Source organism: Heterodontus francisci, chromosome 5 (genome assembly GCF_036365525.1).
Source record: "Heterodontus francisci isolate sHetFra1 chromosome 5, sHetFra1.hap1, whole genome shotgun sequence".
In the NCBI taxonomy this organism is placed as follows: Eukaryota; Metazoa; Chordata; class Chondrichthyes; order Heterodontiformes; family Heterodontidae; genus Heterodontus; species Heterodontus francisci.
This window is the reverse complement of record NC_090375.1, coordinates 91,830,181-91,857,238: the sequence shown is the minus strand read 5'-3', so window position 1 is coordinate 91,857,238 and position 27,058 is coordinate 91,830,181.

Here is a 27,058-nt window from a genome sequence, read left to right as displayed (position 1 = left end):
ATGACGTTTAAGAGGCATCTTGACAAATACATGAATAGGAAGGGATTAGAGGGATACAGTCCCTGGAAGTACAGAAGGTTTTAGTTTAGACAGGCATCAAGATCGGCGCAGGCTTGGAGGGCCGAATGGCCTGTTCCTGTGCTGTACTGTTCTTTGGTTGTTCTATGTGCAGTGTGCCATTGAACAGCAACCATCATCAATGGTACCTGCAGGTACAGAGCTGGCCAGCATGGTTGGAGTACCTCTCACAAATGGTTCCACTGATGATACTGACGCATTGAGGTTCATGAAGCAATAATGGTCAGATTCAAAAAGCTTTGAGACAAAATCGACAGAACTAACATCAGCCACGTGTTGAGCACATAACCTATATCTCCAATTGCTTAACCTGCTGACACCCTGAAATAGATAGACTACCCTTAATTCCCTGAAACTACAAAAAATTTGGGCTTGTCATTCACTCCACAGTGGACTGAATTGAGGCCAATAGGTAGTTTAGAATCCATGAATCTCAGATGATGATGCCTTCCTCTGACATCAGATATCATGGAATGTTGTAACTGACAAAAGAATGTTCCCACTAACTTCTGTGCTCTGCTGCAGCTCATTTCTTTGAGTTCTATGAAGCAGCAATGGTCAGATTCAATACGCTTTGAGATAAAATCGACAGAACTAACATCAGCCACGTGTTGAGCACATAACCTATATCTCCAATTGCTTAACCAGCCGACACGCTGAAATATGTAGACTAACCTTAATTCCAATGTGTGCCAACATCTTCAATTCACCTTGGTTCACTGTGTATTGCTGATCCTTCTGTGCTAAGTGATAGCTAATGTAGTGACAATACAATGGGATGTTTTGGTGCAGGTGCCACAATCACTTTGGCAATACTATAAAAGTGTTTTTTGAGGCTGTTTGTGCTCATTTCAGATAGTCGGAATTCCAGGTGAGCACTGAGCACGACTTTCAGACAATTAATTTAAATAGTTGAAAATCATGCACGGCACAAATTTATGATGCATGTCCTTGGCAGTCAAGGCTTCCCACTGGGAGTGCAACAGCGGAAAATCATTCTCCTAATCTCTTTAAAGTATGTTTCAACCCAAACTTGGCAAGATTAAAGTGTAGATTTTATGAGTTTGCACTTCTGGCAATGAGTTTAAAATGGAAAAATCCTGCAGGATGTGCTGATCTCCATGACTGAAATTTTGGTACACATCGCAGCACACAAATCTCCACATCAGTGTGCAAATTTGTAAAACTTACCCTTAAAATTAATTAGTACTGTGTAACAATAGAACCCACACCCATGTTGGAATTTGATGAGAGTATGGATCATGCATAATGCAGCAGATAACATGATTTGCTTTGTGCAGCTGCTACTAATTGTTGCGAACTTACAGACAAGTAATTTTTTCTACATTACAACAGTTTGCTTTGCTTTGTGTAGCTACTAATTGTTGCGTACTTCAAAGTACTTCAAGTCCTCTGAAGAAGGAATTTTCCTCCACACAAGATCAGGGGGCAGGTTGTTCAACCTTGCCCGTCTAAGAGCAAAGTCCAAAGTACGGAAAGTCCTCATCAGGGAACTCCTCTTTGCTGACTATGCTGCTTTAACATCTCACACTGAAGAGTGCCTGCAGAGTCTCATCGACAGGTTTGCGGCTGCCTGCAATGAATTTGGCCTAACCATCAGCCTCAAGAAAACGAACATCATGGGGCAGGACGTCAGAAATGCTCCATCCATCAATATTGGCGACCACGCTCTGGAAGTGGTTCAAGAGTTCACCTACCTAGCCTCAACTATCACCAGTAACCTGTCTCTAGATGCAGAAATCAACAAGTGCATGGGTAAGGCTTCCACTGCTATGTCCAGACTGGCCAAGAGAGTGTGGGAAAATGGCGCACTGACACAGAACACAAAAGTCTGAGTGTATCAGGCCTGTGTCCTCAGTACCTTGCTCTATGGCAACGAGGCCTGGACAATGTTTAGTTTTTTTTTTAGTTTAGAGATACAGCACTGAAACAGGCCCTTCGGCCCACCGAGTCTGTGCCGACCATCAACCACCCATTTTACACTAATCTACACTAATCCCATATTCCCACCTGTCCCTATATTTCCCTACCACCTACCTATACTAGTGGCAATTTATAATGGCCAATTTACCTACCAACCTGCAAGTCTTTTGGCTTGTGGGAGGAAACCGGAGCACCCGGAGAAAACCCACGCAGACACAGGGAGAACTTGCAAACTCCACACAGGCAGTACCTGGAATTGAACCCGGGTCACTGGAGCTGTGAGGCTGCGGTGCTAACCACTGCGCCACTGTATGCCAGCCAAGAGCGACGTCTCAATTCATTCCATCTTCGCTGCCTCCGGAGAATACTTGGCATCAGGTGGCAGGACCGTATCTCCAACACAGAAGTCCTCGAGGCGGCCAACATCCCCAGCTTGTACACACGACTGAGTCAGCGGCGCTTGAGATGGCTTGGCCATGTGAGCCGCATGGAAGATGGCACGATCCCCAAAGACACATTGTACAGCGAGCTCGCCACTGGTATCAGACCCACTGGTATCAGACCCACCGGCCATCCACGTCTCCGCTTTAAAGACGTCTGCAACCACGACATGAAATCCTGTGACATTGATCACAAGTCGTGGGAGTCAGTTGCCAGCGTTCGCCAGAGCTGGCGGGCAGCCAAAAAGACAGGGCTAAAATGTGGCGAGTCGAAGAGACTTAGTAGTTGGCAGGAAAAAAGACAGAGGCGCAAGGGGAGAGCCAACTGTGTAACAGCCCCGACAAACAAATTTCTCTGCAGCACCTGTGGAAGAGCCTGTCACTCTAGAATTGGCCTTTATAGCCACTCCAGGCGCTGCTTCACAAACCACTGACCACCTCCAGGCGCGTATCCATTGTCTCTCAAGATAAGGAGGCCCAAAAGAAAGAAAGAAAGAACTTCAAAAGTACTTAATTGGATATAAAGTGCTTTGGGATATCCTAAGGTTATGAAAGGCACTGTCTAAATGCAATTCTTTCTTCACAGCTATGTGTGATAAGAGCAGCTCTTTGAAAAGCAGCAACTTCTGCTTTTGCATTGCATGTGATCATTAGCACTTCAAAGTAGTGTTCCTCTGAAATCAAATGAAAACCTGCTGCGGTACAAATTTGCGTATTAGTGCTCCCACCACAGATCCTTGTACAACAGGAATGCATATCAGGAATTCACACTTGAAAGCCAGTGTGCTTATGCCCCCTTTACTAATATGCATATGGAAAATCTCTTACACTGATATTGATTGACCCCAGATTGCTTTCTTCGGGCTACTGATTCATTATCACTTGTTTTACACTATCGCACAAAGTCAAGATCAACTTCAGTCTGTCAGAATGGTGTTTCTATTTCCAATTCATGTATAAGATCATATTTTGGTTCATACAGACTTGATTCTTGCACTAAGCACAGATAAAGAGCACTGGGAAGCAACTGTCCAGATAAATTGTTCGCTGTGATAAAACATTAAATGTTCCACTGCTGAGGACCTATCAAAGAGAGTTAAGTAATTAGGTTGATTTAGGATCAAGTGCTTCTACCCCGAAGAGTGTGAAAAGCCATTCTACTGACTGCTACTAATGTTTTCTTTTTAATACATGATACATTATAGAAAGAAAGAAAGACTTGGTTTTATATAGCACTTTTCACGACCACTAGACATCAAAGTGGTTTCTCAGCCAGTGACGTACTTTTGAAGTGTTGTAATGTAGGAAACGGGGCAGGCAATCTGCTCACAGCTCTCCCACAAACAGCAATGTGATAATAACCAGAGAATCTGTTTTTTTTTGGTTGAGGGATAAATATTGGCCAGGACATCAGGGATAACTCCCATGCTCTTCTTGAAAATAGTACCATTTTACATCCATCCAAGAGGGCAGGCAGGGTCTTGGTTTAACATCTCATCTGAAAGATAGGATCTCCAACAATGCAGCACTCCCAAAGTACTGCACTGGAGCATCAGCCTTGATTTTTGTGCTTATAGATCCATTAGAAGAATTAACATTCCTGATGCAGAGCTTCAGGTGGTGGAAGGGCACAATGGGAACTTGGTCATTGAGTTCAGGACAACCTGCATGATTTATAATTCATTAGATTTTAATGAATGGAAAATTGTCTGGTTTTGACAAACTTTGCACCTAAACCCTCCGTATATACTCTGAATAATGTCAAGTTCTCCAACAGGAGTGTTAACTTGTAAAATGTAACAAACACAAATTTCTCTACTTTGTGATGGAGGTTACAAAATGCCTTGAAAAACCCATTCCCAGATGGGAATTTTCACCTCTGACCCAAGACAACAGTTTGTGACCAGACGAAATATCCTAATTAACCCTTCATGTAAAACAAGCCCAAAAGTCCAGAATAGGTGCCTAGGTTGAAAGGATGTCCCCCACCTTTTTCTAAATGCTTCCTTTTCTCAGCTTGGACCCTCCAGGTGGGCTCCACTTTTACTCCTGTCAGAGAAGTATTCCTGGCCTCACTAAGTAGACCTCTGCTAACCAGTGAAGACTCAGGGGATGGGAACTCACCCCAGATCCTGGTTTAGGGTTTCTGGAGGCTTCATCCCAATAAGACATTCAGGAATCTTTGATGCAGGGCCAGGACATGACAAATCCAGGTCTCGGTATAGGTTCCAGGTTTTCCCCACACCTTCTCCCTGAAGTTGTGGAGATTGTACAATGGAGACCCCGTGGACTTTTAGGGACGAAATCTCCATTCATTCGACTCTTCTGTCAATAGTATAGCCAACAGCTCTCATCCCTCATCTTCAGTGATTCTGTTTGTCCATCTTCAACTATTAATATTCCTAGCCTCACTTTCTCCCACATTTCTTCCAATGCAAAGGCAGTCTTTTAAAGGTCAAATTTATGAATTTGTGCTTCCTATGCAGAGTTTTACACACTGGGAGCTCATATTGGAAATTTGAGTCAGCAGACTGCACAAAATTTTCGGCCAAGCTCTGAAATATGGTCATTTAAGCCATTCACCTGTTCTTTTGGAGTTCTGCCAATCACCTGCGGAGACTGTTAAGTAGTGGTAATATCACTGGACTAGTAATCCAGAGACCCAGGCTAATATTGTGAGGACACAGGTTCTTCAGGGTAGCGTCCTAGGCCCAATCGTCTTCAGCTGCTTCATCAATGTCCTTCCCTCCATCATAAGTTCAGCAGTGGGGATGTTGGCTAATGATTGTATGATGTTCAGTACCATTCGCAACTCTTTAGATACTAAAGCAGTCCTTGTCCATAAGTAGCAAGACCTGGACAACATTCAGGCTTGAGTTGATAAGTGGCATGTAACATTCATTCCACACAAGTACCAGGCAATGGCGATTTCCAATAAGAGAGAATCTAACCATCCCCCCTTGATGTTCAATGGCATTACCATCACTGAATTCCTCCACTATCAACATCCTGGGAGTTACCAACTGAACTGCAGCAGCCACATAAATACCGTGGCTACAAGAGCAGGTCAGACACTGGGAATTCTGCAGAGAGTAACCCACCTTCTGACTCCCAAAGTCTGTCCACCAACTACAAGGCACAAGTTAGGAGTGTGATGGAATACTCTCCACTTACCTGGATGGATGCAGCTCCAACTACACTCAGGAAGCTCGACACCATCCAGGATAGAGCAGCCCACTTGATCATCCACCACCTTCAACATTTACTCCCTTCACCACCGATGCATCGTGGCAGCAGTGTGTACCATACACAAGATACACTGCAGCAATTTACCGCGCCTCCTTTGACAGCACCTTCCAAACCCACGTCCTCTTCCTCCTAGAAGAACAAGGACAGCAGATGCATGGGAACACCACCACCTGCAAGTTCCCCTCCATCCCACTCCATCCTGACTTGGAACTATATCGCTGTTCCTTCACTGTCGTGGGTCAAACTCATGGAACTCCCTTCCTAACAACATAGTGGGTGTACCCGCACAAGGTGGACTGCAGCCGTTCAAGAAGGCAGCTCACCACCACCACCTCAAGGGCGATTAGGGATGGGCAATAAATGTCTTATCAGCATTGCCCACATCCCGTGAAAGAATAAAAAACCCACCCATCATCCCCCAACAGAATTTCTCTCTCTGTAGCATCTTCATTGTCTGAGGGCTCTTAATCATGGCTCATTCCCTAATGTTATTAGGGGACAAGGCAAGGAGGCAGGCCTCAAGAACTACCTCAGCCAGTATGTGGATTGAACTCTTGCTGGTGATGTTATTCTAGACCATGCTCTAGTCAACTGAGCTAAATGCCCCCTAACAGAATTTCAGGGAAGCCAAATCTGTAAAATACTCCCCCATTGCATTCTTTCAGGCTAAAACTTCAGTCCTGAAATTCCTCAGTTTCTCCAACATGAGGATCAATCTGAGCATGGGCATCCCAATTCCACCAGATTTCTGCTCCTTGCCATCTGGAAACCAAAATTGCCCAGGATGTAACTGCGAGCACTTCTTTCCACCCATCTGCTTTCCATGGTGATGTTACTGGAAGAGGTGTGACAGTAAGGATGATGTCGTCCCTTACCTCTAATGTAATGTAGACCTATATTATATGCTGGCAGAAGTGGGCCCCATGTTGTCAGTTGCCTTATAACAACAGGCAAATGGGCACACTTGGACTGAATTTTCCTAGGATCGTGGAGGTGGTTAGGAGGCGGGACCAGGAGTAAAGTTAGAAAATAGCACATCGGTTGGCCACCTGATGAGTTCCCGCCTCCAAGTGATGTTGGCAGGTAGTCAATTAGGCCCAATAATGGCCCAAATAGGGGAAAGTTGATGGTGTCGCTGGGATCTTCCAGACAGCAGATGGGTCACCCACTGAGGCTGAAGCCCTGCATGTAACTGGAGGCAGCAGGCCGGCAGGAGCATCGTGCCCCCTCTCACTTACCCGAGCATGGACCTATAGGGATGCGACAGCCAAAGCTGTGGCCACAAGCCCTCCTGTGGAGGAGATTCCCCCTCCACAATAATGGCCTGACATCTGTGGCCATGCATGAATTTTAATTTTTCATTTTGAGGCACTCTCGTGGTCTCCTGCTCATCCCAGCAGTGCCAACCTCTCCCAGTGGGTTTGGCGCTTCCCTGGTCCACCTGCTGTCCTTAATTGAATGGGGCTTCTTGAGGTGACTTCTTAATTGGCTGCCTCCAGGAAGATTGCAACAGATATCCTGCCACGTCCACTTCTGGACTCTCAACCCGCAATTGTGGCCGATGTCAGGATTGTGACCCAACATGGAAAATTCAGTCCTTGGAGTCAAACTTGCAGCCCCTTACACTCTTATTTAATTTATTCAACCTTGATTGTACTATTGGTCTTGGCCTTTCACGTTATCTTAATAAAAATAAAAATCTTCCCAGGATTCACTAATTGTTATGGATTCACTGTTGAGAATTAAGGATTTGAGGAGTCTTAACTGGACCAGCCATATAAATACTGTGGCTACAAGAGCAGGTCAGAGGCTGGGAATTCTGCAGTGAGTAACTCACCTCCTGACTTCCCAAATCCTGTCCACAAGGCACAAGTCAGGAGTGTGATGGATTACTCTCCACTTGCCTGGATGGGTGCAGCTCCAACAACACTCAAGAAGCTTGACACCATCCAGGACAAAGCAGCCTACTTGATTGGCTCCCCATCCATCACCTTAAACATTCATTCCTGTCATCACTGATGCACATTGGCAGCAATGTGTACCATATACAAGATGCACTGCAGCAACTTGCCAAGGATCCTTCGACAGCACCTTCCAAACCCACGACTTCGACCAGCTAGAAAAACAAGGGTAGTAGACGCATGGGAACACCACCTGCAAGTTCCCTCTAGTTCACACACCATCCTAACTTGGAACTATATTGCTGTTCCTTCACTGTCACTGGAACAAAATCTTGGAACTCCCTTCCTAACAGCACTCTGGGTGGATGTACACAACATGAACTGCAGTGGTTCAAGAAGGCAGCTCACCACCACCTTCTCTAGGACAATTAAGGATTTGCAATAAATGCTGACCTTGCTAGTGATATTGGCAAGGAAGTCACAGATTTCTCATAACCTGATGTTTTCTCCTTCAACCCCCATACAGTAAGTGTGAATCAGAAGAAAATTGCAAATGTTGGACATCTGAAATAAGAACAAAAAATCCTGCTAACACACAATCGGTCAATTAGCAACTGAAAGAGAAAGGTGATATCCTTCAGGGTCAATGACCAGACCTAAAGCATGAACCCATCTTTGAGATGCTGATGGATCTGTTGCTTATTTTTATTTAAGGCTCAGCAGGTGAATTTAACTATACATTTGTTCAAATAATTAGTTTTATTGTTTTTACAAATTATTTTATAATAATATTTGTAGAGATGTGGGAAATCAAGGGAAAGCTGGTAATTGAATCTGGTCATAAACCAAAGGCAATGGTTTGGTCCAGTGGATTGCTTTTGTGTCTTGGGCGCCAAGATCATTAAAAACAAATGTTACTTGCACTTGTACAAAATTTATTGCAGCAAAAATGATCACAGTGTTTTACAACGATACTAATGGCAAGAGATTACTGGAAAATAGGAAATGACACAAGAGGAATTAGGAAGTCCAGATGTATTGAGTAAGATTTTAATCTTGCAGTGGAAGACAGATGAGTTAGAGCAACTGGATTTTTGGAAATATGTTTTGTTTTATTCATTCATGGGTTAATGCTTTAGGTCTGGTCATTGATGCTGAAGGATATTACCTTTCTCTTTCAGTTGCTAATTGTCCGGATTGTGCATTGGCAGCATTTTGTGTTCTTGTTTCAGATGTCCAACATCTGTATTTTTTTCTTCAAATGCACACTTACTGTATGTGAGAAAGCATCAGACTATGAGAAATCTGTGACTTCCTTGCCAAAATCACAAAACAATTTCTCCAATTGTTTCTGTGCTCCCAACAATCAACAAGATCAAATTAGCAAGCTATCAGGCTTTGTTTCAGTTGTCTTTGCATTCTGTTATTATATCACTTAATATACAAAAACAATTTTTTTGGCACAATACTCCTGTGTAATTTTGACCTCATATACTGCACATCATTTTTTAAGTGGAAAATCCACTCGTTGGCCCAGGCTTAACGATCTTCAGCTGATGAGGTGTGTTGTTCAGCTTCACTGACCCATTTATTGGAAGCTTGATGTCCTTGGTTTATGTGCTTCAGCTTAGGAAAAATTAGTTACTTTCAAGTCGACAGTTTTTAGCGCTGGAGATGCCTCCAAAGGTGTAGGTTAGCTGCAGAAGATCAGTTCTCACTTCAACTACTGGAAAATTCTGATTCCCATTGAGAGACCGCATGAACTATTATAGTGCAGTTTTCAGGTGGAGATTAAACGGTGGGTTTTCTGATCAACTGAGCTGGTTGTACAGGCACAGATCAGGCAGAAAGGATTGGAAAGATAACCGAGCAAGTATTAGGCAAGTTTCTCATCAGGTCAATGTTCTGAAATTGTTATTAGAAATATTTATTTCTGGGAACAAAAATTTGTGTCCAACTTTCACTTCTAAATAATTAGTATATATTTTTAAATATCTCCCAATAAAGCCCATTATTGTCTGCTAGGTCATTGGATGCATTTACAAGAGTTCAGTAGAACAGAAACAAATTAATACAGGACGTATGAAAAGGAGTTCTTCCAAAACCAACTTCCATCTTTGTCTTAGGAGCTACAAGATATCAAAGTGTAAGCTGCTGTCATGGTAACATAGAAGCTGAGATTCCACTATGTCACCTTGACGGATCCTGTGCATTGGTACTTGATGGTTCTTTTGTTAGAAGTGCAGAAGGCTTGTGCTGCTCTGTGATGCAAACCTCATTAATGCATTCATTGGGGAGTGGGGTGGGGTGAGGGTTGCAGGGTGGTGTTCCATGCATGTCCTTGCTATCTTGGAAATTCCATTGTGCTTGTCCTTTGGTGACATGTTTTGGATGGAAGCACTGCAAGTAAAGTTGAAACAGAACGAAAGGGAACAAATTGAAGAAACGAGGAACAGCACAAGGCAAAGAAACAAAAAAAGATCTTTTTAAAAAAAAGGTTGAGTTTGATGAAAAGTTCTGAAACACTTCCTGTGGCTCTGCATCTGCAAGAGTATGATTAGTTTCAGCTTTTAAAGGTTCATTCCATAGAAAATCTTCAAACCTCTGTCAGGTTCCCCGGCCTCCTACATTCCAGGCACTAGAGTTTCAGGTGGAATATCTTTCCTCATAACTCTGCTCCCTAAGTTTAAGAACCAGCCTCGACACCACCCTCCAACTGTCCCCTCTGGACTTCCTGCAATAATTCTACATCTTTCCTGCAATACAAAGTGTAAAAGTGAGTGCAATGCTCTAGACACAACGTCACCAAGGACAGTTACAGCTGCAACATCACCCATCACCTTAAACATAGCAAAATAGGAGCAGGAGCAGGCCATTTAGCCCATCGAGTCTGCTCCACCATTCAATTAGATCATGGCTGATCATCTACCTCAACACTACTTTCCCTCGCTATCCCTATATACCTTGATGTCATTAGTATCCAGATAAATATCGATTTCTGTCTTGAACATGCTCAATTATTGAGCTTCCACAGCCCTCTGGGATAGAGAATTCCAAAGATTCACTACCCTCTGAGTGAAGAAATTCCTCCTCATCTCAGTCTTAAATGGCCTACCCTTTATTCTGAGACTACATCCCCTGGTTCTAGACTCACCAGCCAGGGAAAACATCCTATCTACATGCACCCTGTCATGTCCAGAAATAATTTTGTAAGTTTCAATGAGATCACCTCTCATTCTTCGAAACTCTCGAGAATATAGGCCCAGTTTCCTCAATCTCTCCTCATAAAGTGTAGGTCAGATGGTCGGCGCAACATCGAGGGCCGAAGGGCCTGTACTGCGCTGTAATGTTCTAAAAAAAAACAATCCCGCCATCCCACGGATTATTCTGGTGAATTGTTGTTGCACTCCCTCTATGGCAAGTATATCCTTCTTTAGATGAGGAAACCAAAACTGTACATAATACTCCAGGTGTGGTCTCAACAAGCTCTGTACAATTGCAAGGCTTCTTTACTCCTGTACTCAAATTCCCCTTGCAACAAAGGTCAACATACCTTCTTAATTGCTTGCTGCACTTGCATGCTAGCTTCTAGTGACTCATTAACAAGGACACATAGTTCCCTTTGGACATCAACGCTTCCCAACCTCTCACTATTTAAGATATACTCTGCCTTTCTGTTTTTTCTACCAAAGTGGATAACTTCACACTTATTCACATTATATTCCATCTGCCATATTCTTGCCCATTCACTTAGCCTGCCTAAGACCCCTTGAAGTCTCCTTGCATACACTTCACAACTTACATTCCCACCTAGTTTTGTGTCATTAGCAAATTTGGAAATACTGCATTTGGGTCCCCGCATCCAATTCATTGATATAGATTGTGAACAGCTGTGGCTCCAGCACTGATCCTTGCAGTACCCCACGAGTAACAGCCTGCCATTCTGAGAATGACCTTTTTATTCCTACTCTCTGTTTTCTGTCTTTAACCAATTCTCAATCCATACCAGTATATTACCCCCAATCCCATGTGCTTTCATTTTGTTTGCTAACCTCCTGTGTGGGTCCTTATGAAAAGCCTTCTGAAAATCCAAATACACCACATCCACTGGTTCTCCTTTATCTATGCTACAAGTAAAATCCTCAAAAAACTCCAACATGTTTGTCAACATGATTTCCTGTTCATAAATCCATGTTGACTCTGTCCAATCATATTGTTATTTTCTAAGTGTCTAGTTATCACATCCTTTATAATAGATTCTAACATTTTCCCAACTACTGACGTTAAACTAACAGTTCTGCATTTCCCCGTTTTCTCTCTCCCTCCTTTCTTAAATAGTGGGATTACATTTGCTACTTTCCAGTCAGCAGAAACCTTTCCAGAATCTATAGAATTTTGAAAGATAACCACCAATGCATCCACTATCTCTATAGCCATCTCCTTCAACACTCCGGGATGTAGCTCATCTGGTCCAGGGGATTTATCAACCTTCATTCCAGTTAATTTTTCAAGTACTATCTCTTTATTAAGACTAATTTCTTCCAATTCCTCATTTTCACAAAGTCCTGTGGTTCCCTAGTATTTCTGTAAGATTTTCTGTATCTTCCTCCGTGAAGACAAACACAAAGTAATTGTTTAGTTTCTCTACCATTTCCCCATTCTCCATTATAAATTCTCCTGTCTCTGCCTATAATGGACCCACGTTCGTCCTTGCCAATCTTTTCCTTTTCATATACCTAAAGAAGCTTTTACAATCCACCTTTATATTTCTTGCTAGCTTGCATTCATATTCTCTTTTCCCTTTCTTTATCAGCTTCTTGGTCATCCTTTGCTGTATTTTAAATTGCTCCCAATCCTCAGGCTTACCACTTTTTCTGGCAACCTTATAAGCCACTTCCTTTGATCTAATGCAATCTTTAACTTCTTTTGTTAGCCACGGTTGATTAATCTTTCCTGTTGGGTTTTTGTGTCTTAGAGGAATGTATATTTGTTGTAGACCATGTAATACTTACTAAATACTAGCTATTGCCTGTCTACTGTCAAATCTTTTAGTGTATTTTCCCAATCCACCATAGCCAACTTGCTCCTCAGACCTCCATAGTTTCCTTTGTTCAGATTTAAGACCCTGGTTTTGGAATGAACTATATCCCTTTCAAACTTAATGTAAAATTCTATCATATTATGGTCACTCTTTCCCAAAGGCTCCTTTGCAACAAGGTTATTAATTATCCCTTTCTCATTACGTAATACGAAATCAAAAGTAGCCCAATCTTGAGTTGGTTCTTCAATGTACTTCTCCAGAAACCCATCTCGTACACACTCTAAGAATTCATCCTCTACATTATTAGTGCGAATTAGGTTTACCCTGTCTATATGTAAATTGAAGCTGGTCATTATTACTGTATTACCCATGTTACATGCACCTCTAATTTCCTGATATCTACCATGCCCAACATTACCACTACTGTTTGGTGGCCTATAAACAACTCCCACCAATGTTAGCTCGTCCTTGCTGTTTCTTAGCTCTATACAAATTGATTCTACATCTTGATCCTTTGATGTAAAATCCTCTCTCGCTAATTTACTGATCTCATCCCTTATTAAGAGCACGACACAACCTCCTTTTCCTTTTTGCCTATCCTTCCGAAATGACAAATATCCTTGAATATTCAGTTCCCAGTTTTGGTCACCTGTTACCACATCTCTGTATTGGCAATTAAATCATACCCATTTACCTCTATTTGTGCCTTCAAATCATCTATCTTGTTGTGAATGCTATGTGCATTCAAATAGAGTGCCTTTAACTTTATCTTTTTAACATTCTTCCCATTCTGATCCTAATTGATGCTTGCCTTTGCTTCGTCTGTCTTTGAATTCCACTTACTACTTTTCTACTTCCTGTTACCAGCTTTGCTTCCCTCCAATCTTCCCTTTCTGCCACACTCAGTTTATCAATTCCCTTAATGCTATCTTGCTCTCTTGCCTTCTCCTCTCCCTCTAAATTATCAGACTTCCCTCATCCCCACTATTTAGTTTGAAGCCCTCTCTACTGCCATAGTTATACGATTTGCCAGAACAGTGGTCCCAGCACAGTTCAAGTGAAGACCGTCCCAATGGTACAGCGCCCACTTTCCCCAGTACTGGTGCCAGTGCCCCATGAATCAAAACCCATTTCTCCCACACCAATCTTTGAGCCACACATTTAACTCTCTAATTTTATTTACCCTACTCCAATATGTTTGTGGCTCAGGTAATAATCCAGAGATTATTACCTTTGAGGTTTTGCTTTTTAATTTAGCCCCTAGCTGTTAATACTCTCTATGCAGAACCTCTTTCCTAGTCCTATCTATGTCATTGATACCCACATGGACCACGACAACTGGATCCTCACCCTCCCACTGCAAGTTCTTCTCCAAACCCGAGAAGATGTCCCAAACCCCGGCACCGGGCAGGCAACACAGCCTTCTGGACTCTTACTCTTGCACCTCTCGCTATACCTCCCAACATTTTATTTGCTTTCTTCACAGCCTGCCAACACTATGGGTCCTAACAACATCCTGGTTGTTCTCCACCATCAACATATTGGGGACACCACTGACAAGAGGTTTAGTTGTACTGGTTATATTAACATACTGGCTGCAGCAGCAAGGCAGAGGCTTGGTATGCTGTAACAAGTCACTCCCATTCTAAGCATTTAAAGCCTCCTCACCAATTACTAGACTCAAGACAGGAGTGTGATGGAATATTCACCACTTGTCTAAATGGGTTCCGCCAGAACAGCAGTCAAGTAGCTCCACATCATCCAGGACTGAGCAGTTCACTTGATCTGTGTTTGTCACTGCATTCAATATCTACCCCTCTACCCCTGTGGCTGCAATATGTACTATCTACAGGATGCACTGCAGCAACCTGTCATACTTACTTTCATAGCACCTCCCACCCACATAACCTCTATCATGAAGAAGGACAAAAGCAGAAATATCAGGAGAAAACCATCACCTGCACACTCTCCTCCAAGTCACATGCTACCTGACTTGGGCATATATCATTGCTCTTTCATTGTCACTTGGTCAAAATCATGGAATTTCCTACCCAACATCATCATGGGAGCACCATCACCAAAATAATTGCAGTGGATCAAGAGGAAGGCTCGCATCACGTTCTGAAAGCAACTAAAGATAAGCAACATGTATGTGTTGCCCACCTCCCATGAATACATTAAAAAACACTGAAGTGGTAGCTTTGCAATCAGTAAGTTTAATAATGGGGGTTGATTTGGATGGACCTCAAAACAGTATTTCATGTTTGAAGTATTACAAGCTAAAAGACGGCATGCCAGGGGGATCAGCTAACCTAAGCCACACTAATCACATCTACATAGTCCCTCAAGGATCTATTTTGGCCCCCCACTTCTCATCTATATGTTGTCCTTGTCAGCATAACCCAAAAATGCAACACCAGGTTCCACACTCATGCTGATGACACCCAGCTCTACCTTACCACCACCTCTCTCAACCCTGCCATTGTCTCTGATTTGTCATGCTGCTTTTACAACATCTCGTTCTGGATGAAGAGATATTTCCTGTAACTAAATATTAGGAAGACAGAAGCCACTTTCTTTGGTTCCCACTACAATCTATGTTCCCTATCCACCAACTTTATCCCTCTTCCTGTCACTGTTTGAGGCTGAACCAGACCATTCATAACCTTGGCATCTATTTGACCCTGACATAAACTTTCGACCACAAATCCATCTGGTCAGCAAGACTGCTTACTTCCATTTCCATTACATTTCCTGTTTCCGCTCCTGCCTCAGCTCATCTGCTACTGAATTCTCATCCATGTTTTTGTTATCTCCGGGCTTGATTATTCCAATGCTCTCCTGGCCAGTCTCCCATCTTCCATCCTTCAGAAAACTGAACTCATCCAAAACTTTGATGCCCATATCCTACCTTGCACCAAATCACCAAGCTAGAATCAGTGATGATGACTATGAAACTACTATTTTGTCATTAAAACCCATCAGGTTTACCTAAAGTCCTTTAGGGAAGGAAGTCTTTACCAATCACTGACTTCAAAAGGAAATTGGATGGCCACTTGAAGGAAATAGACTTGCAGGGCTATGGGAATCAAGCGGGGGTGTGGGACTGACTGAAAAACTCTGTGGAGAGCCAGCCTGGATCCAATGGTCTGAATGGCTCTATGACCTTGCTGCCCATATCCTAACTCACACCAAGTCACCTTGCTGTCAGTATCCTAACCCACATTAATCCCATTCACCCGTCACCCGTTTGCTCACTGACCTACATTGGCTCTTGATCTAGCAATCCTTCGAGTTTAAAATTTTCATGCCCCTTCCTATCTTTATTACCTCCTCCCGCCCTACAATTCCCTGAAATCTCTGGCTCCTGTGAAGTGCCTTAGGACATTTCATTACATTAAAGGCATTATATAAATATAGGATATTGTTGTTGATAACAGTTAAAATCAATTTTGAACTTTTATATAATTTTTGCCCTCATTTGCAGCCTTTTAAAATTCAACGGTTCAGGAGTTCCCAGGGAGAATTAATGTGAAGCATATTTTTAGATTTAGGCCCTGATTTTTTGTGCTGCCCACCTCTTGATGTGTGCAGTGGACCAGAAATGATTTTTACAATTGTTTTGCTACGGAGACAAATAAATTAAGTTACAATTCATGAATTTCGTTTCTAATGTGAAGCTTTGCCTATGGGGAGCATACTATAGAAATTCAGACACCAAGGTCAGCAGACCATGCAGGGTTTTACAAGTATTAATGGCTAGAAAACCTTCAGAGTGTAACGGCTAGGTGAGGAGGGGCTCTCAGGCTCCCCTCTTGCCCTTCCTCTTGTTTGACCGCAACAGGGTTTATTCCTTTTAAACATTGGTTGTGCTTACTGCCTCTGAGTATTTTACCTTTTATCTTTACTGTGCTCGTGAAAGAACCAATTGGACAGGTTTTCTTGAGTTTAAACAAGAAAGAGATAAGTTTATTATACCTAACATTCTAACCCTATTTAAAAATGCGCTACACATTCATGCATACATTCACATGAGAATCACACACACATACACAAATAGATTACAGATTGAAACAGATTTGGTGGTTGGATTAAAGTCCAGAATAAATGGAACTTAAATACAGTCTGTAAAGTGGGTGATCCAGTAGTCCTCAGCTGAGGCTGTATTTTTGAAGTTCTTGGTTGGTCAAAGTGTATTTTGGCTGGCTTGCTGTTCTCAGGGTTTTCCTGAAGGCAGAACTTGTAGTTTGTTCTCTTCCCCTGGTTGCTGGCTGTAGCAGTCTGTAGGCTTGGAGGGTGCCCCAGTTACAGACAGTTTTTTCCTTGATGTTTTCTGGGGACAGAGAAAGAAGAGAGAGAGAGAGACAGGGGATCAGCAGCCTTCTTTGCTGCTGTATGCTCAGTTACTCCTTGTCTCTTTGCTGTGGAACAAAAGGTGTTTCTTCAGAATGAACAGGCAGTCACATGGTTCTTCTCAATTCCCTTTGTTTCTAATGAGGTTTTTATGGAATCTTCCAATGAAATTCAAGGTTCTACGTGCCCCAGGGTGTCCATTCACACTTGGAGGCATTGTCTCTTTCAAAGTAAATGGGTGGGGATGGCCTTGATTGCCATGCTAATGAAGCCATTCTAGGTAATTCAATCACTTAGAGCAAGCCATAATCCTGGCTGGGCTTCTTGTTAGACTTTTTGTCTCCAGTCCAATCTTCTGATATTTCAGATGTAAATGGCAGTGGCCATCTTGGCTGCTAGTTTTTAAAATGTTACTTGTAGGGTTTTTTTTCATTTAAAGTCTAAGGTAAGTTTTCAACCCATTAAATTAATATTTCACATTTGAGTATTGCTGAAAACAGAGGTATTTTGTTTAAGCTTTTTATCTTGCACTCACCAGGATAATTCACAAGAATACCAATGTAAGGGAAGCAACAAATTTATACTAGATGAGAAGAGAGTGCTGATTGGTTGGCAAGTGGACTCTGATTGGTAGAGGCATTGCCATGGAGAATGCACCAGTTTATGTTGACTGACAGTTAACTGCCAAGCTTTGTTTGACATTTAAACCAGGCAGCTTCCCATTTGGCATATAGGGTTTTCCTGACAAGAAGCTCAATTACCTTCTCATTCAAGTCCCTGATATGTGCTTCCAATAAATAAACTTCCTCACAAGAGTGCAAATTAGTAAAATTTAAAGAAAGAATTTGCATTTATATATTGCCTTTCACATGTCCAAAAGTTGTTCACAGCTACTGATTTAATTTTGAAGTTAATCATTGTTGACCAAATTGTACATAGCAAGATACCACAAAGGGTAATGGTATTATTGGCTGAGAGATACACACACAGAGCACACCCAAATGTCTGAAATGTGTTGCAGACAGGCAAGGCTCTTTCTGAAAGCTCGAAATCAGAAAATGACTCAAATACATATACATTTAATTATAAAACACTCAACCAGGTTGACTGTAAACTAATATATGTACTGTATTGTATATTGGAAGAACAAATGAACAAGATAAGTATACAAAGAACGGAGTTAAATTAACACAGGAAGAGAGACTTGGAAGGGACAATAGAATCATTACTCTCAATGTTAAGAAACAGAAAATAATGAAATAATTTCTTTTTTTTTCTTTTGGGCCTCCTTATCTCGAGAGACAATGGATACGCGCCTGGAGGTGGTCAGTGGTTTGTGAAGCAGCGCCTGGAGTGGCTATAAAGGCCAATTCTGGAGTGACAGGCTCTTCCACAGGTGCTGCAGAGAAATTTGTTTGTCGGGGCTGTTGCACAGTTGGCTCTCCCCTTGCGCCTCTGTCTTTTTTCCTGCCAACTACTAAGTCTCTTCGACTCGCCACAATTTAGCCCTGTCTTTATGGCTGCCCGCCAGCTCTGGCGAATGCTGGCAACTGACTCCCACGACTTGTGATCAATGTCACACGATTTCATGTCGCGTTTGCAGACGTCTTTATAGCGGAGACATGGACGGCCGGTGGGTCTGATACCAGTGGTGAGCTCGCTGTACAATGTGTCTTTGGGGATCCTGCCATCTTCCATGCGGCTCACATGGCCAAGCCATCTCAAGCGCCGCTGACTCAGTAGTGTGTATAAGCTGGGGGTGTTGGCCGCTTCAAGGACTTCTGTGTTGGAGATATAGTCCTGCCACCTGATGCCAAGTATTCTCCGAAGGCAGCGAAGATGGAATGAATTGAGACGTCGCTCTTGGCTGGCATACGTTGTCGTTAACTGTACATTACTGTGATAATTATACCTCAAAAATGGACAAACATGCATTGGCAAAAGTGTGCAGAAAAGCAGCAATGATGACCCTGAGTGTAAAAGGGACGAGTGAGGAGCAAAAATAAGACTAATTTAAGCAGGTATCTCATTTAGGTATGTAAAGTATTAAATGCTATAAATAAGGACAATGCAACACAATCAAGTTAAGTCAGGGCAGCAGAAAGAGAGGGATACACTTAAACTTAAATTAAAATGTAAACTTAAAGTAAACCTAAAACTGATATTAGAAAAAAATGTCATTACTCAAAGGATGATTAAATATTTGGAGTAAACTCTCAGGTAAAGTTATAGAACCCAAAAATTCAGAGGATGCAGGGTGGAATCTGAGTGTAAATACTACGATGGGCCCACTCTAGATCTCTGCCGTTCACCTCATCAAGGTACGCAGGGGTCAAGTCCACTGATTAACATCAGAATGGTGGATACATCTTAGGCTTCCGACTACCAAATAGGCCGTAAATTGTAATTGAAGCATGCAGACCATTGGGGCTGTTGAAAATGGAGAGTACTGCCTCTAGTAGGTCGTACATAGGCAAACTATCTTTGTAGTACAGAGACATAAGAACTCCTGATGTAGGGATCCTGCTTCCACACCCACTTATGTAAATGGCCTTGTCTGGGGCTGACGGAGGACACTTCAGAAAGTGCAGGGCAAGGCTGGGACCCAGTATACCCACTGAAATTACAGCAGGAGCACATCAGAGAGGTCACAGATTTTCTAGCCATAGAGTCAAAGGCATTAGGGTATTCAAAATGCAGTTGAGTGAATTGGACAGTCAAGCTTTGAGGACTGATTGAACTTTTCTGATCCTTGATTTGTTCTAATGCTCTTAATTTAGGTTGGAGAACATTACTGAATTTTCTGAATTTGATAAATTAATGTTTATAACTAGGCCTTACCCATTCCTATCAACACCTTCACTTATGTTATCTCTTGCTCCACCGCTTCTTTACTTGCTTAAAACCTATTACATTTCTAGCATCTGCCAGTTCTGATGAAGGGTCACTGACCTAAAATGTTAACTCTACTTCTCTCCCCACAGATGCTGCCAGACCTGCTGAGTATTTCCAACATTTCTTGTTTTTACTTACCCATTCCTATTATCTTCTTACTGCATCGTTATCCAAAAGTGAAAGTGTGGCAAAATTGTTAACATTACAGTACACCAAATAGCAACCATCATTTTGTTTATCCAACCTGAAAATTGACATTTTTAAAAAGAATCTTGTTAATTTTCTACTGGATACAAAAAAATCCTTACTACTTGAATTCAAATTTTGATGTATAATCTTACTTCAATATAACTATGCGAGTGTCCAAGACAGCTATCTAGTAAAGATTCTGCTGGTTGTGTATCATTATTGTTCTGTGTTTTAGGATTTAAAATCAAGTGTCTATAAAGCAATTTGCCCTTGGATACTGAATTTAATCTCAATTAGCTGCAGCACAATGGTGAATCATTATAAGACCAATTTCAGCAAAGAGCAAGTTTATCTTGGAAAAGTAAAATTGTTCTTGAGAAGAATTGACTATATTATATAAAATCATAATTTTACTATCAGAGAGCTTATCCTGCTATTGCACTAACTGAAAGGATTATTATCAGTTCAAAATGTAGACAAAGTACCATAAATTTCAGCACATCCTGGAACTTACTGTACCTGAACTGATAACCTTATTTTAAACTGTTATATACTGTATGTGCTCTGCAATATTTTTATATGCCTGTACTACATTATCCAGCAAAGTGAATGTAACATGTATACTATTACAATAGCTATTAACTAAAATGTGCGATGCTTTTAGAGAAATGTTTTGCTAAACCTCTTTATGTTTAGCTGATGTAAACATTTTTTTAGTCCTGTTTTCTTTGAAGGGCTTCAGTCTATAGGAAATGACATTATGCTTTAGTAAATTCTTGCAGAATATAACAGATCATTGGTTTTATAACACAGTTGGTGCTTTTGCATTCTGATGAGATTATTAGTATCAGCTGAAAGAGTGTTTTGTGCGTGTGTTCTCACTGTGAAGGCAGGAGTTCAGTTGTTTGATACTACTTTTTGATCACCTGTAGGAATCCAGGTACATCATCATATTTGCTGTTTATTTACCATCCAATTTTATTTAACTGTATATTATTTCATAACAAATGTTTCCACAGTGAATATCATTCACATGCACATTCATATTCATGAATATTCTCATGACATCCCCAACTCAGAATGCAAAGATGTCTGAACAAAAAGCATGAGATGGCTGACAGCTCTATTAATAGGTAAAATACATTTTTGATCAGTAGCATGACTCAAATCTTAGATGATTTGTTCTTCTTGAAGGACAATAGTTATTTGTGTAAGTAACTATTATGCATCAGGGGCAAATAATTCTGAAGGTTGCCTAATATGCTGAATTCTTGATTCCAGGACAATTCCTTTTCTTTTTTTCCCAACTGTAAGGCATTCACCTGCATCCTTAACACCACTGAAAGATGAAACACGGTAACTCAAAAACACAGTGTGCCTTGTGTGCATTTGTCTACATTGTGAAATCCTTCCAATTTGTATATCAGATGAAAATTATACCAAGAATATTGGAATAGGTCACAGAAAAAATATCTTTTCATTATAATTTAAACTTTTACAATATCCTGTTTTCCAAACTTCCAACTGACCTATATCGAATGCCAAGGTGTAAATCATGCTTTGTCCTCTGAATTTTTGTCATAATTTTCTCATTTTATTTTTATCGTGATCATATTCATCACTTTTCTTTTAAAAGTAATATTAGAGTAACCTATTTATAGGTGGCCCATTTCCAAGTACTCTACAGAGCTTGCTTGACAGTCGATACTTCAATTTACGAAACTGACCTGAAATAGAAAGACAGATCATTCTAAAAGGGCTACTAAAGCCTTAGCCTTTAATTGATGCTTCATAATTATTCAAATATGAATCTTTGAAGGCATTTGGGTATTAAGAAATGGATCACATAAAATGCATACAAGCTTTCATGCCTAGTGATTACTGCTGTTTATTGATAATTAGCACTTCAAGCTGCAATTTCCCTTTTTAAAAAGCCAACTTGTCAATTTCATAAATTCAAAATCAGCCAACCAGCATGCTCTGTGTACATGGGCTAATGATACCATCACTAAGTAGAATTGCTTTACTAAACATTAATATCTCTTAAAGCTTGGAGCAAGTTAGGCGGTCCATTGGCGCAGTGCATACTTATTGTACCACGGAGTACTAGAATGTGGTTGCTTCCCAGGACATTGTCTACACTGACTTATTATTCTTAGCTGGGAACTATCAAGCCAGGTGAGGTGCACTTCTCCTGAGGAAAGGGAAACTGCAGCATGAGTTCACCCATGATTTTTTTTAGCAACTGCTTGAAGAGTGCCATTGCTGTAAGTACAGGAACAGGTTTCTTAACTGTTCGATCAGTTAGAGATTATTGTGTTTTTTAATTCGTTCATGGGATGTGGGCGTCGCTGGCTAGGACAGCATTTATTGCCCATCCCTAAGTGCCCTTGAGAAGGTGGTGGTGAGCCGCCTTCTTGAACTGCTGCAGTTGGTGTGGGGTAGGTACATCCACAGTGCAGTTAGGAAGGGAGTTCCAGGAATTTGACCCAGCGACGGTGAAGGAAAGGTGATAGAGTTCCAAGTCAGGATGGTGTATAGCTTGGAGGGGAACATGCAGGTGGTGGATCTGCTGCCCTTATCTTTCTAGGTGGTAGAGGTCATGGGTTTGGAGGGTGCTGTTGAAAGATCTTTGGTGAGTTGCTGCAGTGCATCTTGCAGATGGTACACACTGCTGTCACTGTGCATAGGTGGTGGAGGGAGTGAATGTTTGTGAATGGGGTGCCAATCAAGCGGGCTGCTTTGTCCTGGATGGTGTCGAGCTTCTTGAGTGTTGTTGGAGCCGCATGGGAGAAGTTAATGAGGCAGAAGAACTGTCTTCCTAAAACCCCTCTCCCCTGTTTCCTCCACCCTCACCTCCAACAATAAGTGCAAGGAGCTGATGAATTTCTTTGTCACAAAGATTAAGACCATCCAAACAGTTGCCTCTGTTGTTTCTCTCCCTTTCCTTAGCCCATTGGCCCAAACCTCCTTCAAGGTTGCCCCGGGTCCTAGCCCTGAACGTGTATTGTACTCTAGTTTCTTTCCCGCCTTCTCTCAAGCCCTCTTCGAGCTCATCTTGCCCACAAGACCCATCTCCTGCTCCCTTGACCCTATTCACACTAAACTGCTGACCACCCAACTTCCTTTTCTGGTCCGATGTTAGCTGATACTGTTAACAGTTCCCTCTCCTTAGGTATTGCTCATCTCCCTTTCAAATCTGCCGTCATCACCCCTCTCCTAAAAAGAACAACCTTTGACCCTTCTGTCCTTGCAAACTACCGCCACATCTCCAATCTCTCCTCCTTCTCCAAAATACTTGAACATGTTGTCACCTCCCAAAGCCGTGCCCATCCTTCCTGGAACTCCATGTTTAAATCCTACCAATCAGGTTTCCACTAATGCCATCCTCCTCCAATACCTGTCCACCATCATCCAGCTGGGTGAGACGGCACTTGCCTGGTTCTATTCTTATCTCTCTTATTGTAGCCAGTGAATCACCTGAAATGGTTTCTCTTCCTGCTCCCATACCATAACCACTGATGTTCCACCAAGGATATATCCTTTGGCCCCCTCCTATTTCTCATCTACATACTGCCACTCCGTGACATCAACCTAAAACACAGCACCAGTTTCCACATGTACACTGGTGGCACCACCTCTCTCGACACTTCCACTGTCTCTAAATGGCCAGAATGCTTGTCTGACTTCCAGTACTGGATGAGCAGAAATTTTCTCCAACTAAATATTGGGAAGACCAAAGTCGTTGTCTTTGGACTCCACCACAAACTATGTTCCCTAGTCACTGCCTCCATTTCTTTCCTTGACAACTGTCTGAGTCCAAACCAGATGGTTCACTACCTTGGTGTCATATTTGACCTCAAAATGAGCTTCCGACCACACATCGTGCCATCACTGAGACCGCACTTTTCTGCCTCTGTAACATTGCCTGATTCTGTCCCTGCTTCAGCTTATCTGCTTTTGAAATCCATCCGTAACTTTGTTTCATTTAGACTTGATTATTCCAACCCACTCCTGGCTGGTGTTTCATGTTGTATCATTCGTAAACTTGAGGTCATCCAAAACTTTGCTCCCTATGTCTGAATTTGCACCAAGTCCCATTCACCCATTATCCCTAGCTCGCAGACCTATATTGGCTCCTGGTTAAGCAATGTCTTGATCTTAAAATTCTTATCTTGCTTTCAAATCCTGCCATGGCTTTGCCCCTCCCTTTCTCTGTAGCCTCCTCCAACTCCACAAGCCTCCGAAATATCTGCTCTCCTCTAATACAGGTCTCATGAGCATCCCCGATTTTAATTGCTCCACCACTGGTGGCCCTGCCTTCAGCTGTTAAGGCCCTAAGCTCTGGAATTCCCTTCCTAGGCCTGTCCGCCTCTCTACCTCTCTTTCCTCTTTTAAGAGGCTCTTTAAAACATACTTCTTTAATCAAGCTTTTGGCCATCTGCCCTAATGTCTCCTTATGTGGCTTGGTGGCAAATTTGGTTTAACATTCCTGTGAAGTACATTGGGATGTTTTACTTTGTCAAAGGTAATTTATGAATACAAGGTGTTGTTGTCGAAGAAAATAATTTACAAAATGGAGAATTAAATGCACAGGTCACCCATCTCCACTAAATAAATTCTCATATATTCTATTTGATTTGAAGTCTCTGATCACTGCAATACAATCAGTTTAACAAATTCCTTATTCTCTTTCTATACATACTAAAATCGTGGATTTTACATTTGTTATGATAAAAACAAATGGCAGATTAATGGCTGATGTAATTTAACGTAAATGACAACAGAAGTGTAAACTACATTGTTGAAGAAGTAGAATAGTGTGTGGTTAAAGTTCCTCAATCATATTAGTCTGAATTACTTTTAAATCTAAGATGGCCATTTTTTTCTACAGTAGTTTAGTATTTCTAGTAGAACCGTTTATTTCATGATGGTGTTAAATATTAGGGGTGGATTGTCAACTTAATTCTTTGCTTCTATGATTCCTCCCAAAATGGGCAAAAGGTTAGTGGAACAGCCATGCCACCTGCCTGAGGCTGGCATTGGGAGGCCCAAACTATTTGTTGTGTGTTGCAAGAGCCAAACAAGTAGCCGTCTGCAGCTTGCTCATTGTAGGAGGGCAGTAAATTGGTAACTCGGCTGGCCCCAGCACTGTGGGGTTGTGGCAGGGTGGGGGGGTGGGTGGAGGCACAGGAGGAGAGGTGAAGGGTGACTAGCACAGACTGGCAGCAGGCCACAATATTTTTATGGGGTCCTTCTGCTCCTCTGGCCCACAAAAATTCTCCCAAACAAAATTCGGGTAGACTCTGTCCACTTGTACCTGAAAAATGCAAACAGGGTCCTGCAACTAGCATAGGATCCCAATTTGCATATTTAAGCAACCTCCTGCCCAAAATAGGCAGGAAAGCTGCTCACCACTTACAGGCCCCATCTGAAATTTGGATCAGGTAAGAAACAGGCTTTCAGCAGTTGAAAAACATCAACTACCTTTTACTTTTTCGATCTTGTTTTTGAATCTAGCACAGACTGGTAGGTTGGGCATGAGGACAAAATTATTTTGGGGACCTTCAATCTAGCTCCTTTTCGCACAGATCTAAAGAACAAAACTTCCATGGTAAGGCATTAAATTGCACAAATGGTCCCATGCAGGCTGACCACAAGAATGGCTTGTACCAGACGCAGGACCATCACCACACACTTGGGTTGCTGTTCTGAGGTTAGAGTTAAAGCACATTGTTGAGGGAGAGTAGAAAGAATATTTTCCTGAGGTTATCCTTGTTGTACATGTCACTAGCTGTAAACAATTGAAAAGTGCTCCAGTTCCCATCACTCACATCTTCCAATTCCAAAACACTAAGTTTATTCCACTCCAAGCCTTTATCTTAAGGAAGCACTCTCTGCCATAACCTTTACACTGACAACAATTCTACAGTCTTTCCTCAGGTAAATTTTCCTCTTCGTCGCATGGGTGCTAATCTGGTGGAGTGGATCACTCACCCATTATAAAAGCCCCTTGATTTCCTATCTTTCCTTTTCAATGCAATGAAAATTGAATGGTCTCTACAACAGATTACCATCCAAGCAATGAAGAGGAAAATCTATCCCTCTCTCCTGGGCTAGTTGGTTTTTGCAAAGGTTTTCCTACCCTCGGTACTTGATATGTTGCAGTAATCACCACATTGTTAGACTTAAGCCCCACAACCTATATATTTTTCAAAAACATTGAACAAAGTCATTTCACATTTATAGCACAGGCACAGTGACGTCACTAAAGCTTATGTTAATATCACTGTCCAGAAACATATATGGATTTCAACAAAGATAAATCTATAATGCACATTGTAAAAGGAAAATGAATTTATTACATGATAAACATTAACCATTCATAAAAGTATCCAGTCAATGTGAGGCTATTACTATCAATGCCAATTATGTGCCTTATTACACCTCTGGAATATTCAGCTGTGAACACGTTGGAGGTGAATTTCAATGCAAGTTCTCCTTCTCATCCACAGTAACTTCAATGAAAGAGCTGTGTAAACCATTGAAAAGAAACAATATAAACAGTGTTTATGTAATTTTTCTGGGATTTACATGGCTCTTCAGCTCACATCACATCAAACAGGGAGATGGTGGTGTAGTGGTACTATCAGTTGGTTTATAACCTAGCAACCAGACCAATGCCTTGGGGATATGAGTTCAAATCCCATCACAGCAGCAGGTGGAATTAAAATTCAATTAATTAATGAGTTCAATTAATAACTATCTAGAATTAAAAGCTAGTCTCAGTAATAGTACTATGAAACTATCATTGATTGTTGTGAAAATCCATCTAGTTCTCTAATGTCCTTTCGAGAAGAAAATCTACTGTCCTTACCTGGTCTGGCCTATATGTGACTGCAGACCCACAGCAATATGGTTGACTCTTAACTGCCCTCTCAAATGGCTGAGCAAGCCACTCAATTGTC